Genomic DNA, 17250 nt, shown 5'->3' with positions numbered 1-17250 from the left:
CCAAAAAAAAAAAAGAAAAATAAAACCTCCTTTTTAATTCACAAGTTTTTAAACTATTTTCCTGTGGAAGTTGACCCTCTTCACGACAAATGAGGTCTGCCGCAGTTGCTTTCGTGCTAGCGTGAAGAAACAAAAGTCTGGTATTGCAGCGAATGTCACTATTACACCAATTTCCTCGAAGCTGCTTAGGTAAAACACTGCCATGAAAGTGTAAAATATCTTCATTCATAATGGCCTTAGTTTGTCACTATTAGTAGCAGTTTCCTGCTAAGGTAAAACACTGTCATGAAAATATAAAATATCATGACTTACAATATTGGTCTTTCTAAACTGTACTAGTTTCTCGTCACGTGCAACGCACGTGTACACCATGTTATTAGTACAATTTTTTTTATATTACGAGATAGTATAACATAGATTCTAAAAGGATATAACTATATTAAAACATGTATGTAGGTATTACACAAACATTGAAGGGAAATAAATGCAAGTTCAAAATGTTAAATGGTTTAAGTGAAATCATAATCTAGCATAATGATTGTTTATAATTTAAGTAACAAAGAAACATAGTACGGCAAAATAACTAAACTTTATATAATTCAAAGAAGAAATGTGGAAAGGAATCAAACACCAAGAGGTCTTTGTGGTACCAAAATGTCTCAATATTAGGTTAGCCAACTAATGTTGAAGTCCTCATGTACGTTAAACCTACTTAATTTAGGAAAAGTTATGATGAACAAACATTTTTGGACCACGATATTTGGTCAGTCGCATATCTTTGATCAAGTCTATTGATCGGAAATTCAACTCTCTCCATATATTAGAAAATATGAAGCCATCCCTACTTTATACTCTTGCTCAAGTGCATTCGAAATAATTTTATTTATAAGTTTATGATTGCATCTAAAGCTCCAAAAGGTCATGGTTTAGGAAATAAGAGGAAAAGAAATGATAAAATCTGGAAATTGTAAGATTAATTCTGGAATATGTGATTCATGATTTGGAATTTGAAGAGGTACGTCTAGAATATAATGAGCTTGGATACACTCACAATAACTAATTTTTGAATATTCCAAGTCCAAATTTAAATTTGAAGAGGCCTCCGAAGATTGGCGTGAAAAAATAACTCAAAAAATATACAGACATTATATACATGAATTGTAGTAAGTTATTTTAAAATTCACATGCAAAAATATTAATATAGTGTTATGTACCTTACTCGTCGTTTTTTAATGGAAGGTTGAAAAAAAGTAGTAAGAGAAGCTCTGGCGAATTTTGGGCGACTAGAGAGAGAAAGTGAGCTGCTCGTCGTTCATGGCCATTCCGGCCGGTGGCCTGCCACCTCCTGTGGCGGGACTGCTTCCCCAACCACCCCCCAACATAACCTAACCATCTACAACATCAAACAACAACCAAATGCCACTCGATTTTTCAAAAATCCTGAAGCCTGCTGCGATGAACAGTGCCATGCACGAAAAATCATCAGCTGTTGATCCAATTCCAATGAGACGACCTTCTTTTGTCAATGGGCAGCCGTTAATCAAGTTCACAGAAGCAGAAGTTGAGCGAATGAACATAATAGAAGGACTGCAGTATGCTGTAGTTGGAAAATTTGCATATGGATGGCCGGAATTGCAAGAAATACGTCGTATAGTTCCGTTGCAATGTGGAATAAAGGGAGAATGCACCATTGGCCTTCTCAGAGATAGACATGTGCTGATTCGTATGACATTATGGCAGGATTATGTTGAGTTTGTCTCGAAGGGTGCTTATTACGTCAAAGACAAGTATGGCAGTGAGTATCAACTTCGTCCTTTAATCTATGATGCCAAATTTAAAGCTGGAGAGGAAACTCCAATGGCAATGGCATGGATTTCCTTTCCAGGCCTGTTACCTACGTACTTTGTGAATGAAGTATTATTTTCACTTGCGTCAGCTGTTGGTAAGCCAATGCATCTTGATGTGGCTACAATAAATAAAACTAGGCCTAGCTGTGCAAGAGTTAAGGTGCTTGTTGATTTGATGGCTGATCATCCTAAAAAGGTAAGGATGGATATTGACAATGAAATCACTGGAGAAAAAAGGACTGAATGGGTTAATATCAAATATGATATGATGCCTAAGTATTGTAGGGAGTGTAGGCTACAGGGTCATGATTTATTTGAATGTTGGAGATTGCATCCTGAATTATTGCCTAATGATCAAGGTAAACAAGCTGCAGAGAATTCCAAGGAGCAGAACAAGGAACAGCAGGGTCAACCTTTAATGATTTTGTCAAGTGGAAAGGTAGTAGGGAATCTGAATTCTAATGGTGAACAATGGAGGGAAGTTAGGGACAATCGTGTGAGGAAAAGTGGACAACAAGATGAGATTCAACCAACTACTGGAAAGGAGATAGTACCTGTTGATAACTCTAAGGTGCAGCAAGGTCAAGATGGTTCTAATCAGAATAAGGCTACTGCAGGTTTGGAAATAGTTCCAGCCAATGTAGACAGACAACAAAGTAATGGGGTTGCAAGGGTAGAAAGAGTTCCAGCTGGTGTGGATCAACAAATTCAAACTGCTAATCAATTTGCAGAATTGCAAGAGGATGATGGAGAGGCAAATGATGGGAATCAATTGGCTATTGTGGAGGACCCAATTGGGGTAGAGGAGTCCTGTTCAAAATACTAAGGAGGCTGGATTGTTAAATGCAGCTGCAGCAGAATTTACTCCAAGATCTGGGGTGGCTTCATCAAAGAGAGGTAAGGGTGCTGATCCTAGAAGGGCTGAGAATGTAGCAAATACAATTATGCCACTGGTTGAAAAGGAAACAAAAGAGTCAACAGCACAATGGGTAAGCAGGACATTTGCAGACAATGTGTCAACAAACCAATCTTGTCAAGATATTCCTTCTCAATCAATAGAATTTGATGTTGTAGACAAGATGCCAAAGAATGAAAGGCTGCAGATAGCTGGAAATAAGCTATGGCTTGAACAAACTAAAGAGGATTCTGAGGAAGGGGAACTACCTGTTGGTGCCACTGGTGAAGAAGAACCAGCAGATGATGAAAATGATCAGGAGGAGCAAAGTGTCAACAAAGGAAAAAATCCATAATCACTGAGAACTAATAAGAGCAATGATGAGGAAGAGGAACAAGGTGATCCAAGTCAGATAGATGCAGAGATAGCTGGTGATCATAAAATACTAAGTCCAGATCCTAGTAAGGTTTTGCCCCCAGCAAAGCCTAATATACTTGCTGTAATTCCTACAGAAGGTAATGAATTGATGAGTGATCCTATAGTTGATCAATCACAATAGATGCAGCCAGATAATGAAATTGAGAAGGCAGGAGTTGCAGCTTCTATGCAGTCAGGTGCTGCTGCAGAGGTAGATTTTGTGTGTGATAAATCAATTCATAATATCTATGATGTGGTTTATGATGGGCAGTGGGATGAGGATAAGATTAAGGAAATTTTGCCTGAAGATCTTGCTACACACATTCTGGAAAACATACAGCCACCTGTGTCAAATGAGACTTTGGATAAACCTGTTTGGATGTTGGAAACTAGGGGTGAGTTTTCAGTTAAATCAAGCTGGGAATACTTAAGGAAAAGACAAGAACTATGTAATGCATACAAGAATATTTGGGTCAAAGGGATGCCTTTAAAGATTGCCTTTTTTATGTGGAAGCTGTGGAAAAATAAACTGCCTCTTGATGATTTTTTCAGAAGAATAGGATATCTAATGGCATCCAAATGTTGGTGTTGTACTGAACCAAAGGAAGAGACTATGCAACACCTTTTCTTTACTTCCTATGCAGCTGATAGAGTATGGAAGTTTTTTCTGGGGCATGCAGGTATTGCAGTGGAAGGAATCACTTTGCATCAAGCAATTGTTAGGTGTTGGACTGCAGATGTTGCTCAAAGACAGAAGCCTATTATGCAAGCTCTCCCTTCTGTGATCGTATGGGAATTATGAAAGAGAAGGAATAGTTATAAATATGGGGATGCAGTCACAGTTAATAGAGTAATATATCAGGTGTCTTTGACCATTCAGTCCTTAATCAAACTAAGGAAACCAGGAATTCAAAGTGTTCCCCCTCGATGGCCAGATATGTTTAAGATGATGGAGGATTATACTCCTATTTTGAAGTATACTAAAGTGTTGTGGGAACTACCTAGCCAAAGGTGGATCAAAGTTAATACAGATGGAGCAGCTAGAGGTAACCCAGGTAGAAGTTCTATTGGATATGTGTTGAGGAATGAAGATGGAGATGTAGTGTATGCTTGTGGCAAAGAGATTCCTGAAGGGTCAAACAGAGTGGCAGAAGCAACAGCTATACATGAAGCTCTGAAGTTTTGTCTGAACAATGACTATGTCTTGATAGACTTACACACAGACTCAATGCTCCTAAAGATTGTAATAACTGGAGAGTGGAAGCCTCCTTGGGCTATAGGGGAAATTGTGGAGGAGATTAGAGAACTGATGAGCAATGGCAATGTAACAGTAACACACACTTTTAGAGAAGGCAATATGTTAGCTGATCACATGGCAAACTACGCACTGGATTTTGGGCTTGTAGAATGTCATTCGTTTGAGGATCTGGATACACAAGGAAGGAGATTGGTGAATAGTGATAAATTACAATGTCCATACATCAGAGCTTCAGTTGTAAGGAAGTAAGGAAAGGGGAAGGGGACAAGACAAGGAAGAAGGGACTGACAGAAGGGGACTCATATGCTGATCATGCTTAAAACCTGCTGGTGGAGAGCATGATGACATCCTTTTTTACTAACATAGTTTTCTGTTTTGCAGGTGAGGAGTATTCAGCTATGCCCTACTCTCTAATGGATGCCCAGTTGGTGGTATTAGTGCTATGCACTCAATCCAATGGGAGGAAATTAGAGGTAGACAAAAGCATAGAATCAATGAAGAGTATTCTGTTGCACCATTCTGGTGTGGGCAGGTACTCTTGGTCGAGACAATCAAGGACTGCTGGGGTGTTCCTACACTACTATCAAGAACAAATGAACATATCAGAAACAATAGAAGCAACCTTCATGGATCTGACTGCATATACACATCACAAAGCACAAAGGATGTGCATCAGATGGAGTAAAATCAAAGATGTGCACAGTTGGTACAGAGCAAGATGTTGGAACAACTCAAGTGAACTCATTTGCTTCCCTACATACAGGGAGCCAGGCAAAAATGACTACAGAACAATAGGATGCTGCAGAACATCACATCCAAATCCTTAGGGAGAAGGCTGTGATGACCAGTTTTATTGCTAACTATGTGTTCTTTTTTTGCAGGAAAAGTTACTGTATCCATACCCTACTGTTGGTTACAAATTCTAAGGGTGGTATTAGCATTTAATGCTCATTCCCCGGAAAGAGTACTAATAGTAGGCAAAAGTATGGAAGCTAGGAAGAATATGTTCAGACAGTGGAAGCATGGTTATTTACAGTTAATTCTGGAATCAAATGGAGCATGTTGTAGTAAAATACTAATGCTTCCCAGTAGATATACATCACAAAAAANGGCAGGCAGGATAGAGCAAGAGATAACTTTTGGATGAACACCCAATGGTTTTTCAATGCTGTTTCATATCAGGAATGGTGCCAACACATGGTTTCAACACAGGAATGCTGGAAGTCACACAATTCTGTCCTACAACAATACATGCCCACACATGCTCGACAAGACTGGAGCTTATCAATAATGAGGAAAGCGGGTAACTATTTAGGAGTATCAGGTAAGGCAGCAGGATTTCTGGAGCATATGCACCACAAAGAGGATAAAATCAGTTGGATTTTGATATCTAGACGGGAATTCACATGCAAGAGAAATCTGGAAAATGATAGGAGTACTATACTGCTAAGGAATGTTCATGGATTGCGTACAGACAAATTTGATGCAGCAGAGGATGCACAATTGATACACTACTGGAAAAAGGATCAAGGTTGTTATAAAGCAAAATTACAGAAGTTTCTCAAGTTGGAAGACATTACATGGCTAGCTTTTATAATTCAGTTACTTTTTCTCTTTAGATTACATAATGTGATATCAATGTTGAGTAGTAAGACATATGTACTTGTCAAATTCTATTTCTTTCATCATGTAAGACCTCCAGACATGGTGTTTTATTTTTAATTTAGATATATATAAAAATAGCCCTAGGCACACTGCCTAGTGGATTTTGCTAAAAAAAAAAATAGTGTTATGTACCTTTGATATTCAACTTTGTACTTGGAAACATTTATATTTAGAACAGTAAGTACATCAATAAACCTAAGGTTAATGTAGTATGTGACCTTATTATTTTTAAAAGGCTAGTCTTTCATTTGTGTTATTGTTTAAGAAGCTATAAAATAAAGTTGATTGAGTTTACTTTAAGGCTTAGACCTTCTTTTCTGATGCAAATCCACTATTAATTTCAGATCTAAAATTACTATGATTAAAAAATAAAAAAAGATCATAACTTATTCTAAAAGAGGAGACTTGTGCCAAATGGAAAACATGTTTTATCCTATTAATATACCTCAACATTTTCTTACATAACTCTTGAATTGTCTCAATCCTTCATCGAAAGTTTAAAGTTGAGAAGTTTGTCATGCATCCAATATACTGCTATCGTCTTGAAAGAGAATAACACCTGAGCATTTTCTCTCTCAGTATCAAAGTAAAGGAATTAATATAAAAACATCATTTAACAATTGGCTGAGCCAAAACTCCAATACTAAGAGTAGGAAATAGTGACCACAGATCTTCGGAAGAGAAAAAAAAATAACAGTATATATATATTAAATGAAAGTTTACCTTAATAACACTTTTGCATATTTCTGAATGGATAAAATTAGTTCGTATTTCACAAAATACTTTTTAATATTATTGACACCAATTTTATAAGCACGTAAACTTTTAAAGCACTAAGAAAATAGATCGAATATAAATTACAATCATCACTTGAATATTAGATTACTTAAAAGAATATTCACATATATGACCGCAAATGTCTAATCCATAAGAATATTTACTTCTTTTTTAGCATAATTAAGTTCGTACATAATTTACAAGTAGTAATATTAATGTCTCAAAAGATTTCTAGCAAAAACGTATAACTGAGATACAAAAGAAAAAAACTATATGGATCATATATATAAACAATGATTAGGAGTACTTTTACAAAATATAACTATCGTCAATAAACACAGAGACAATAACAGTTAATAAAAAAACTTAAAAGAACAGATAAATGCCACAACCAATTGAAACTCAAAATGATGAGGTGTGGGTGGACTACGATCACTTGTGCTTCATTTTTAAGTGCTACTTTTATTTCTTCTTCTCGCTAGGCAAGAAATAAAAATAAAGTAATAAGTCTATGAGTTAAAACAGTTACAGTGTGACAACACAAGCCATGATCGAGAGTAAACGGTATAATGAATAGACTTAATGAAAGAATACCATCTAGAGATAATATGTGATTTTGAAGATGAGGATGAATTCATTGGTATGTATATAATGATAGAAGACGAATGGAGTGGCATGCTAATTTGTAATATTATTTGGAACTCCTCAAAATATTAACGAAGAGACACTTGGTGCGTGCATGTACCGATAGAAAATTAAAGAAATTCAAAGCAGGTGAATTGGCTGCCCCAAGTGATATACCTTTTTAGAAAAGTTAGTTTACTATTTGGTACCAAAAGAAATTGTAGAAAAAAGTACGTTTAAATAAGGGTAAATTAGTCATTTAATTATCAAAAGGATAATTTGGTAATTTAACTTTTTATTTAGCAGCTTCCCACTTTTAATATAGTATAAATAATCTACTTAATCAAAATAAAAGAACGGTAGACCACTAGAAATCACGGCATGCGCACACTATCAGGTAGGTAACTGCCACGAAAATGTGAAAATCTACCACTTACATCAGTCTTTAAATATTTCAATTATTTAGAAAAGGAGTTTGGGTGGGGCGAACACAGCTCTTGGCTGTTGTACTAGATTCGACGTGAGTTGTATCGCGTACATGGGCCAATATTATTTAATCAGTACATGGCTGTTTATTTGTTTATCATACCCTTAACCTACACCATTGGTCACCATTTAATTAATTTTTTTCTTTAAGGGTAAATTGGTGATTGAATTTCTTCATCATATTATGTCACGATCCTGTAATGACCCAAAAATCTTCCACATGAGTGGTGATGGCACCTAATTTCTAAGCTAGGTAAGCCTATCTCTTACCGTTTATTTAGAACATTAAAACATGATATGACGTAACCGAGTTTAATATAAATGCAGAAATAAGAGTAATATAGGCCACATCGGCAATACTCAACAAAACTCCCCAAATCTAGGTAATACATAATCACGAGCTCTAGTTGAATACATGGGAATGTCTCTAAATATAGTACTATCTGAAATACAAAAAAAAATAGTAGAAATAAAATAAGATGGTGACTCTAAGGCCTACGGTCGGATCATGCAGGGATATCTTGAAGTCTCCGGTGTATGAAATGCCTCACTGCCGATTAGTCTGGTCCGAAGTACCTGGATCTGCACAAAAATATGCAAAAGCGTAGTATGAACACACCACAATCGGTACCTAGTAAGTATCAAGCCTAACCTCAGTGGAGTAGTGACAAGGTTTAAGTCGTTTGATACTCACTAGAGAAATAACATGTATAATGAATGTAAAAAAAATTGATAACAGAATTATAATGGTAAACAGTAACGATAACCCCTTTTGAACATGTAATAACAACTCAGCGTAGTAAAACCCATCTTTGATAACGAAATATCAAATAGAAGTAAGGCATGTGATGAAATGTCAAATTCAAACATATTCAAGTAAGTGCAAAACGTGAGCTCTTAGAAATAATTATGATAATGAAATATCAACCCCGTCTCAACACAATCACAACAATAACAAGACACCTCGATATATCACATAACATCATCAAAATGCTCCCTTATTACGAAACATGTACACATAACAATGATATGCCACCCTTATTTCGCCACATGCAGATATAGCCACACTTATTTCGCCAAGTGGACAGCCCGAGATAACGACGCCCTTATTTCGTCCCACATGCACCACAATAGACACAACCGTATGGAAAAAATCTCGTGCTGACACCCCCAATCAATCCGCTCAACATGCCCACAAGTGCCACGGTACCACAATTAGTAAAGTCAAGTGCCACAATATCACAACAATGGTATCAAAGTTTTATCAAAATATAAGTTCACAATTCAACAACCATGCACGAGGACATAACAAATAATCATAGAAGCAGAGGGGTGTCCAATACATAGACTATGACTATGGCTAAGTCAACTAAATGATCATGATAAAATAGCCTAAAATGATCTCAACAAGTTTCACATAAATTTTATTATCACATTAAGATATATTATTAGTCTACGGTCTATTCCGGTCAAAACTACACACAGTACCCGTATACACGCTCCTCACATCATATATACGCCGCTTATCACATCAGAGAAATCAACAATTAGAACTAGCACCTAAGGAGTTTTCTCTCACACAAGGTTAGGCAAGATACTTACCTCAAATGAACCAAATCAGTACTCTAAAAGTCCCTTCCTGCGTTCGAATCTATCCAAAATAACTAAATATCATAAATAAAAGTCATAGGAAATGATTTTGAATGATAAAGCTTCGATCTTTCATTAAACTCTAAAAGTCAACCTTGGGCCCGTACCCCAAAACCCCACAAAACTCATAAATTCTAAACACCCATTCAAATATGAGTCCAACCATACCAATTGCATCCGATTTCAACCTCAAATTATCTAATCTCACTCTCCAATAACATAGTCCAAAAATCACAAAATCCTACCTTTAATTCATATAAATTAGGTATACTAATATATGGGTAAGCAATATCTAACACTAAAAGTGAGTGAAGATCACTTACACCTTTAAGTGTGATGAAAAGCAGTCTAAAATCGTCCTCAATCGAGCTCCAGAACTCCAAATATGGGAGAAATAACAAAACCATTCGCATATAAAACTGCCCATCAAAACCACACCAGCGGTCCACTAAGTTACACTCGCAGAGAAATCATCGCAAATGCGGAAATGACTAACTTCCCGACCAGCCTCTTATGTAGACCCCAAGCCGCTTATGCGAAAGAAATTGCTCACATGCACGTGCGTACCTACGTGCGATATTTGGAGCAAAAGTTGGCAAAGGTCATCACAAGTTACATTCATAAATATGCTGAAAATTAGGTCAAATGTATATGAGCTTTTCTCCCAATGTACTTGGAATTACGTGATGATTCACCTACCAAATTGAATATCTACGAGTTTAGTTTATAACGCGTTAAACATTTCATTGATACAATATCATAGTAGAGTGATATTTGTGTTTTTGCGAGACTGCGCAGACTAGTAGGTGACAAGTAGGTGCATCACCTACTTGCCAAAAGGAGATGCCTCAATTAAAAGCTCCTGAAGTGACTAGAGGGAGTCGGCCAAGAGGGGACTTTTAAGGGCTTATTAAGTCATTTATTTCACTCATTTTTCAGACTAAGAACATCATATTGAACCCCTGCAACTCCATCCCTAAATTTTTCATACAAACCCTAGGTGATTTCAGGTGATACGATGTGATTCTAGTACCGAAAAATACAGACAGCTTGCTAGTTTCACTTTCTCCTTCTTGTAGCTGCATTGGGGTAATGATTTAGATGAAGAATGACTAGTTTTTGTGGGTTCTACCTAGTCCAAGGTAAGCTTTTGCTTCTCTTTCCCTTATCTATGCTTCTACGAGTTGTAACTTGATCGTAAACACTAGACCTAGCGAGTTTTGAAAGAGTGGTATGTTGTTTATTGTTGCGCCACCGTTGTTAGGTTGTGAAATTATTTTTAAATTGATCATGGATTGTTTATAGGATAAGAGATTAATTACATACTGTTGGTTGTGTTGCTTCATTTGAAAGAAAAGACGAGTCAGAAACATGATTTAGTAAAATAAAATATCAATTTTGAGTTGCTGAATTTATGGGACTGTTATGGGGTCATTTTAAAGTTTTATTGTAGATGAAAATTAGTAGGGATTATTGAATAAGTGGCGGTTAAAGTTGTTGATAAATTCTGGAAGAAAGAAGGAGATTAAAACTATAGTGGTTTAATCACAAACCGAGCTTGTCGCTTGTTGTGCTATTGTGTGAATTATTGGAATTGTTCTCACGTTGTGGAGGGCTAAATGGATAGCATTAGTTGTTGATACTGATGATGTTTTTGTTTTGTATTTGGAGAAGTGATGAGATATAGGGGAAGTGCTTCCCAATTCTCCATAAGAGAGTTAATAACTTAGAAATGTGTTTTGAGTTTTTCCATAACCGTAGTTCATACCTTGATGTAGGTTAAAGTTGTACGGGCATTGTATATTGAGTTGTTGTCAACAAAGTCATGTTAAGGCTAAACCTTTCCTTCATTTTGGCATGATCTCGTAACTATATGTATTTGATAATGAGACATAAAGAGAAATTTGTATTCCTGAATTTATGTACATTATCCTAGTCTCGTAAGCTATAGTATTCTCAATAGTATTCTCCCTTATCGGGACTTTATATTCAGTTAAGTATTGTCTTCTTCCAATCAAGAGAGTAGAGGGTATGTATATATATATATATATATATATATATATATATATATATATATATATATATATAGACACACACACACACACACACACAATATTACAATATTTTTACCACCATCGAGCTATAATCGGTTGGTAGACCCCTACTAGGCAACCTCCGATCAGATGTTAAGTTATAAATCGAGCCTACTGTGGACGAGCGCCTATGAGCGAGTCTAGAATTGCCGAGATACAAAGCCTAGTATGGGCGAGCGCCTATGAGCGAGCCTACTACGACAGAGTAGTTACGCATACCGAGCGTTATAAGGTCAGACAACTAGTTTACTTACTATATTGAGAGAGTTGAGTTAGTATCAACAAGTAAGCATATCTTCAGATTATCTTTGACTCTCATTTACTTTCAATTATTATATTATCAGTTCAGTTTCAGCTTTCAGTTATTATGTTGCCTTACATACTCGTTACATTATTTCGTATTGACGTCCCTTTTGCCGAGGATGGTGCATTTAATGCCTGAGGTCCTGATAGACAGCTGGGTAGACCATCCTAGTAGAAAGAGTCAAGCATTAGCTTAGTTGGTAGGCTCCACTTCCTCAGAGTTACCAGGTCTAGACTTTGAAGTCTATTTTATATATACAGGTTTGATGGGTAGGTCGAGGCCCTGTCCCTACCATGATACAGTTCAGTTATCTCTAGAGTCTTGTAGATGAGTGTTGTATATTTTGTATATCACTATTTTGTCCTTGCTAGCCTTGTGTACATGTTAGTTTGGTTACTGGTTGTAGACATTCGTGGTGGCCTTATCAGCGTTGATTGGTATTGTCAGCTTGTAGGTAGGCCACATCGACCTTATCATAGTGGTACGCTCGGGCCAAATATGGCACCGGGTGCCGGCCACACCTCCCTAGGTTTGGGGAGTGACAAACTTGGTATCAGAGCCGTTCTTATGCTAGGGAGTCTACAAGTCGTGTCTAGTAAAGCCTTATTTATAGATGTGTTGTGCACCATATTATATAAACAAGAAGCTATAAGGCATTTAGGAGTCTGTTACCCTTATTTCTAATCCAAATCATGCTATAGAGCGGAGTCCTAAGAATTTGAGTCAGGAGTTATGTTTGCTAATGATACAGAGATGTTTTCAATTAGAAAGATTACAGCTAGCCAGAGGCCTAATACAGCAGCATGTAAGGACACTAGTAAAGAGAGAGAGAGAGAGAGAGTCCTTGACAACATAGCCCTGCTTGAGGCCCTACCAGATCGTGCATACCAGATATGAAAATTTCCAGCTTAAGACCCTAAGATAGGAATATCAAACACAACCCATGAATACAAGGCCATGTGAGTATCAGAAGGTAAAAGAATAAGTTTCAATAGGTAAGAAAAGCAAGGTGAAGGAGGGTACGAGGTACCAAGTCAGTGAAGATTATCAGTATGTACAATTCAGGCAGTGAAATATAAGCATTCTAAGTTACCTTCAACAGTAACAAAGGTATTTACAATTGGCCACACCCATCTCAGTTATGCCCTATGGGAGTTTACAGATATGGTTTAAGAGAAGAATGGGATATCAGGATACAACTGTGGTTAGAGTAACCAAAAATGGTGGATGGGTTGTTAGCGTTAGGTGACATTTCCGAAGGATATTGCAAACGTGGTAATAGTTCTCCTTGTGAGTCACCCAGATGGTGCACTCAAGAATAGTACAATTAGATATGAATACTAGAATGTTCATAAAATTCAGAAGATAGGCACCGGAATCCTAGAAGGGATAAATATTTACCTTAGTATGGCTCCCGTCCCTAGTAAAGAAAGAAAGTTAGATGACCAGAAGAGCCAGTGGATGGAGCAAGGGGAGCTAAAGGTGAAAGAATGTTTCGTTGAAGTTTTCAGAATAAGCTAATAGATAAAAAAAATTAGTAGAGAATAAGAAAAGAGTAAATGAAGCATTATGAGTAAGATGTGATAAATGGGTGATAACGGTAAATCAAAATATGACAAGATGGCAGAGTCTATAGTCAAGTGAAGGAAAAGGCAAGAGAAGACATGCCTTGAGACCATAAAAGAGTGTAATCCATAAAGTTATATCCCCCCTTCGAGAAATGAGTTGGTGGCTCCAATGTGATTACCAGAAGGAAAAGTTAGACCCCCGGAGTAATAGAAATGAGTATGGGCTAGTGAACAAGATAAACTGAACATGAATTAGGGATTAGAAGATTTGATAATACTCGACATCATGAGAATTTTAGAGATCACGTTTCAGCAATAATAGAATGGACAACAGAAGAATAACCTTTAAAGGTCATCCAGGAAGACGCTTCCCTAAAGCAAGCACTATGGGTAGAGTTAAGCTTAAGGGACTAAGTAAAGGACTTGGATTATCAAAAGAGATGCAGAATTAACAAATTGATTACAGGTTTTGCAGGTGATAGTATATATATTATTGCTGATTTTATAGCTAGCATTTAGTGAAGCGAATCAGATTCATTTGGAAACTCCTATAGGAATGTTTTCTACACGTTGCTGATTTTATACACTTATAGACGTGGTTTCTAGATGCAGAACTTGTTTTAAAACTTATAAACATGGTATGTAAATGCAGAAATTGAACCTTATAGACATGGTATCTAAATGCAGTTTGAATGGCATTGGAACAATCCTATAAACATGATTTCTAAGCGGAGTTGAATATGCAGAATTGTAACGATCCTATAGGCATGGTTTCTATATATATTGAGTATGCAGAATTAGAATAGACCTATAGGCATGATTTCTATATGTATTGAGTATGCAGAATTAGAATATACTTTTAGGCATGATTTCTATATGTATTGAGTATGCAGAATTAGAATAGACCTATAGGCATGATTTCTACCCTTTGCATGCATAGTTACCCACCCTTTTTTCCACTAGCCAATCCCAAATATTTATTACAACTTATTACAAGCCAGAATGAATAAAATTACATCAGAAAAAAGTAAAAAAAAAAAGTACAACCAGAGGAAAGCCTGATTCTGACTTCCTGTCTGAATTACGAGATAGACCAACTCAAAGACCATCGATCCAAAGTCTTTCTCCAACTTGAGTGCATCAGAGTTCCCTAAGAGCCTCAAATGGGACTCCGGGCAGTGCTCACACCCAAATTGTATTACCAGAATAGGGACAAGTGCAGTGTGGAAGGGCCGGCCCTCAAGTGTCCAAGTTTAGAGGGAGCTCAATGGGTCCCAAGGCAAGGCTCACAAGAGGGGAAGGGGGCAGAACTTAAAGTCTAAGAGAGAGTGCAAGTGAAGAAACAGAGTTTTAAAGAACTAAGAAAGCACAGAAGAGGGGAAGAGGGGCTGGGAAACAGTTAGAGGATTGAGGATTTCACACAAAGGGGTTCAGGGATTGGGGATTGCAAAGAGCCTATGTACTTAGGCATTAGCTAATTCTGGGCATACACAGCAATAGAGAGTGTTGTTATGCTCACAAAATCAACAAGAATACACAACATATGATGGTGACATAGAGGTTATGATTCCAGGGGAATCGAGTTTGAGTCATAAACAATAATACTTAATACTGTCATGCCTCAAACAAACCATTAGCATCAAACACATTTAGGATGCATAGTAGACGCATAGCAGGCAGAAGGAAATTACAACATGCTAAAATAAGTACTGAACTAAACACTAGCAGCAGGCAGACAAGAAGGTAAAAATACTAAGTAAACATATTGTTGTGATGCTAATAATCTAAATCAGGACATACCAGTTCAAAAAGAGCAAAATACAGTAAAAGCAAGTAGCAGGGCTTGAAGGCAGGCCACAATAGAAGTAGTAAAGCAGGAGAGAAATGTTTTTGAGTGTAAGTGATTTTTAAGAACTCAGAGTGCTCATGTGTGTTGTGTTAATGAGAGAGTAGGGCATTTATAGTTTGAAAACAGGTGCAAAAATAAGGCAAGAATCATAGTTTAGTAGTAATTATGGAACTATGTACCAATTAAAATCAATCAGTACAAGGACTTCCTTTAATTAAGGAGTTCAAACTTAAACGGTAATGGTCAGAGCACCTTTAAGGAAAGAGATCAAGTAAACATCTTGTGCAAAGTAGATAATTAGGGGTAAATACATAGGGGTTTAATTAAGGGAAGAATCTTTGAAATACTCGGTTAACCAAATAAGGTAAGCAAATAAAGTAAAGTTGCAAAATATAGAGACAATCAGAAATAGGGGAATCGAAGGTCTAAGGAAAATTTTCCAATTCAACCCAAGAAACAGGGAAATCAGCAAGGCGAAACAAGGAAGGAGTCAATCACTTAACACATGAATGCAATAAAAATTATTCAAGGAGGTTTGAAATCAATCGCAAAATTAAAGGTCATTTCGGAAGGAAATTCAGCATATAAAAGTATATAAGCATTAAGCCTGCAAGGCTGAATTTAGGACAAAGAGAGACATCATATAGTAGCAAACACAGGTAGTCACATAGGTCGATTTCAGTTACTCACTAACAGAGAAGAGAAAGTTTCAAATAGCATGCCAAAGGGTAAAGTAAAAGACCTTATAGAGCTTAGCAGGAAGTCAAAATTGTATAAAGAAACAAAAGTTGAAACAAAGATTTCGAAACTCAGTCGAGCAGTCGATGAAACAACTTTCAAAAACTCGAATAGGTCCAAAGAAATTAGGGTTTTGAAACCAAACAAGTTCAGAGATGAAGAACAAGCAAATCACATAACAAATAGTCTCAAAACTCGAATGAATCCTCAAATTTAGGGTTTTCACCATCAATCGAGTGTAGAGATGAAAGCAAGTAAATCAGGCAAAGAATACTAACAAATAAATTCAGAAGTTTCAAAGAGGACTAAAACTTCTAACATGCATACTCTAGTAGAAGAACAACATGAAAAACACAGTAGAACATGTTAAAAATCAGAAAAGCTTTGAAATGACTTAACAGAATCCTAAATTGGAAAAGGTAAAAAGGGGTTTTGAAGGTAAAGCCTTGAAAGAAACTTTGAGAAAACGTTTAAAAGTTTGGAGAAAACATAGATTTACAACGGATCTAAAAGAATCAGAAGAACCTCGAAGGTTAGGGTTTCAGAAGAACCTAGATGGTGAGAAAAGCTTGGAAGGTCATTGATCTGAGCAGGAGAAGCCAAGAGTCAGGCTTGAATAGCCATGGCTGGCCGGAACAAGGTCGAAGATGACCGGAGATAGCATAGCACTAAAATAGACCAAGGTCTGGACCAAACTTCTTCAAAGTCTGGTCTTGAAACCCTAATAATCGAGCATGTAGGAGTTATAGGAGGCAGGTACAGGCCTTTAATGGCTTTGGAAGCCATGAATTCAGGCGATTTTGGGGTGGTGGTTAAAGGCGGCGGCTAGGGTTGGAGAGTAGTTTGAGAGAGAATGGGAATTCAAAGGCGGATACCGGTGAGAAATGATTAGGTTTAGGGGGTAATGGGAAATTAAAAAGGAAAGATTAAAGGGTGGCCGTTGATCATTTTGATCAACGGCCTGGATTGAATGTGGGATCCGGGCGGGTTATTTAAAAGGGCATGGGTCGGGTAGATTAGGATTTGGGTCAGGGTAATTGGGCCTCAGGCTGGGTTTAATTGGGTGCCAAATCAGGCTA

Source organism: Nicotiana attenuata, chromosome 6 (genome assembly GCF_001879085.1).
Source record: "Nicotiana attenuata strain UT chromosome 6, NIATTr2, whole genome shotgun sequence".
Lineage (NCBI taxonomy): Eukaryota > Viridiplantae > Streptophyta > Magnoliopsida > Solanales > Solanaceae > Nicotiana > Nicotiana attenuata.
The sequence above is the reverse complement of the archived record's forward strand: the minus strand, read 5'-3'. Positions refer to the sequence as shown.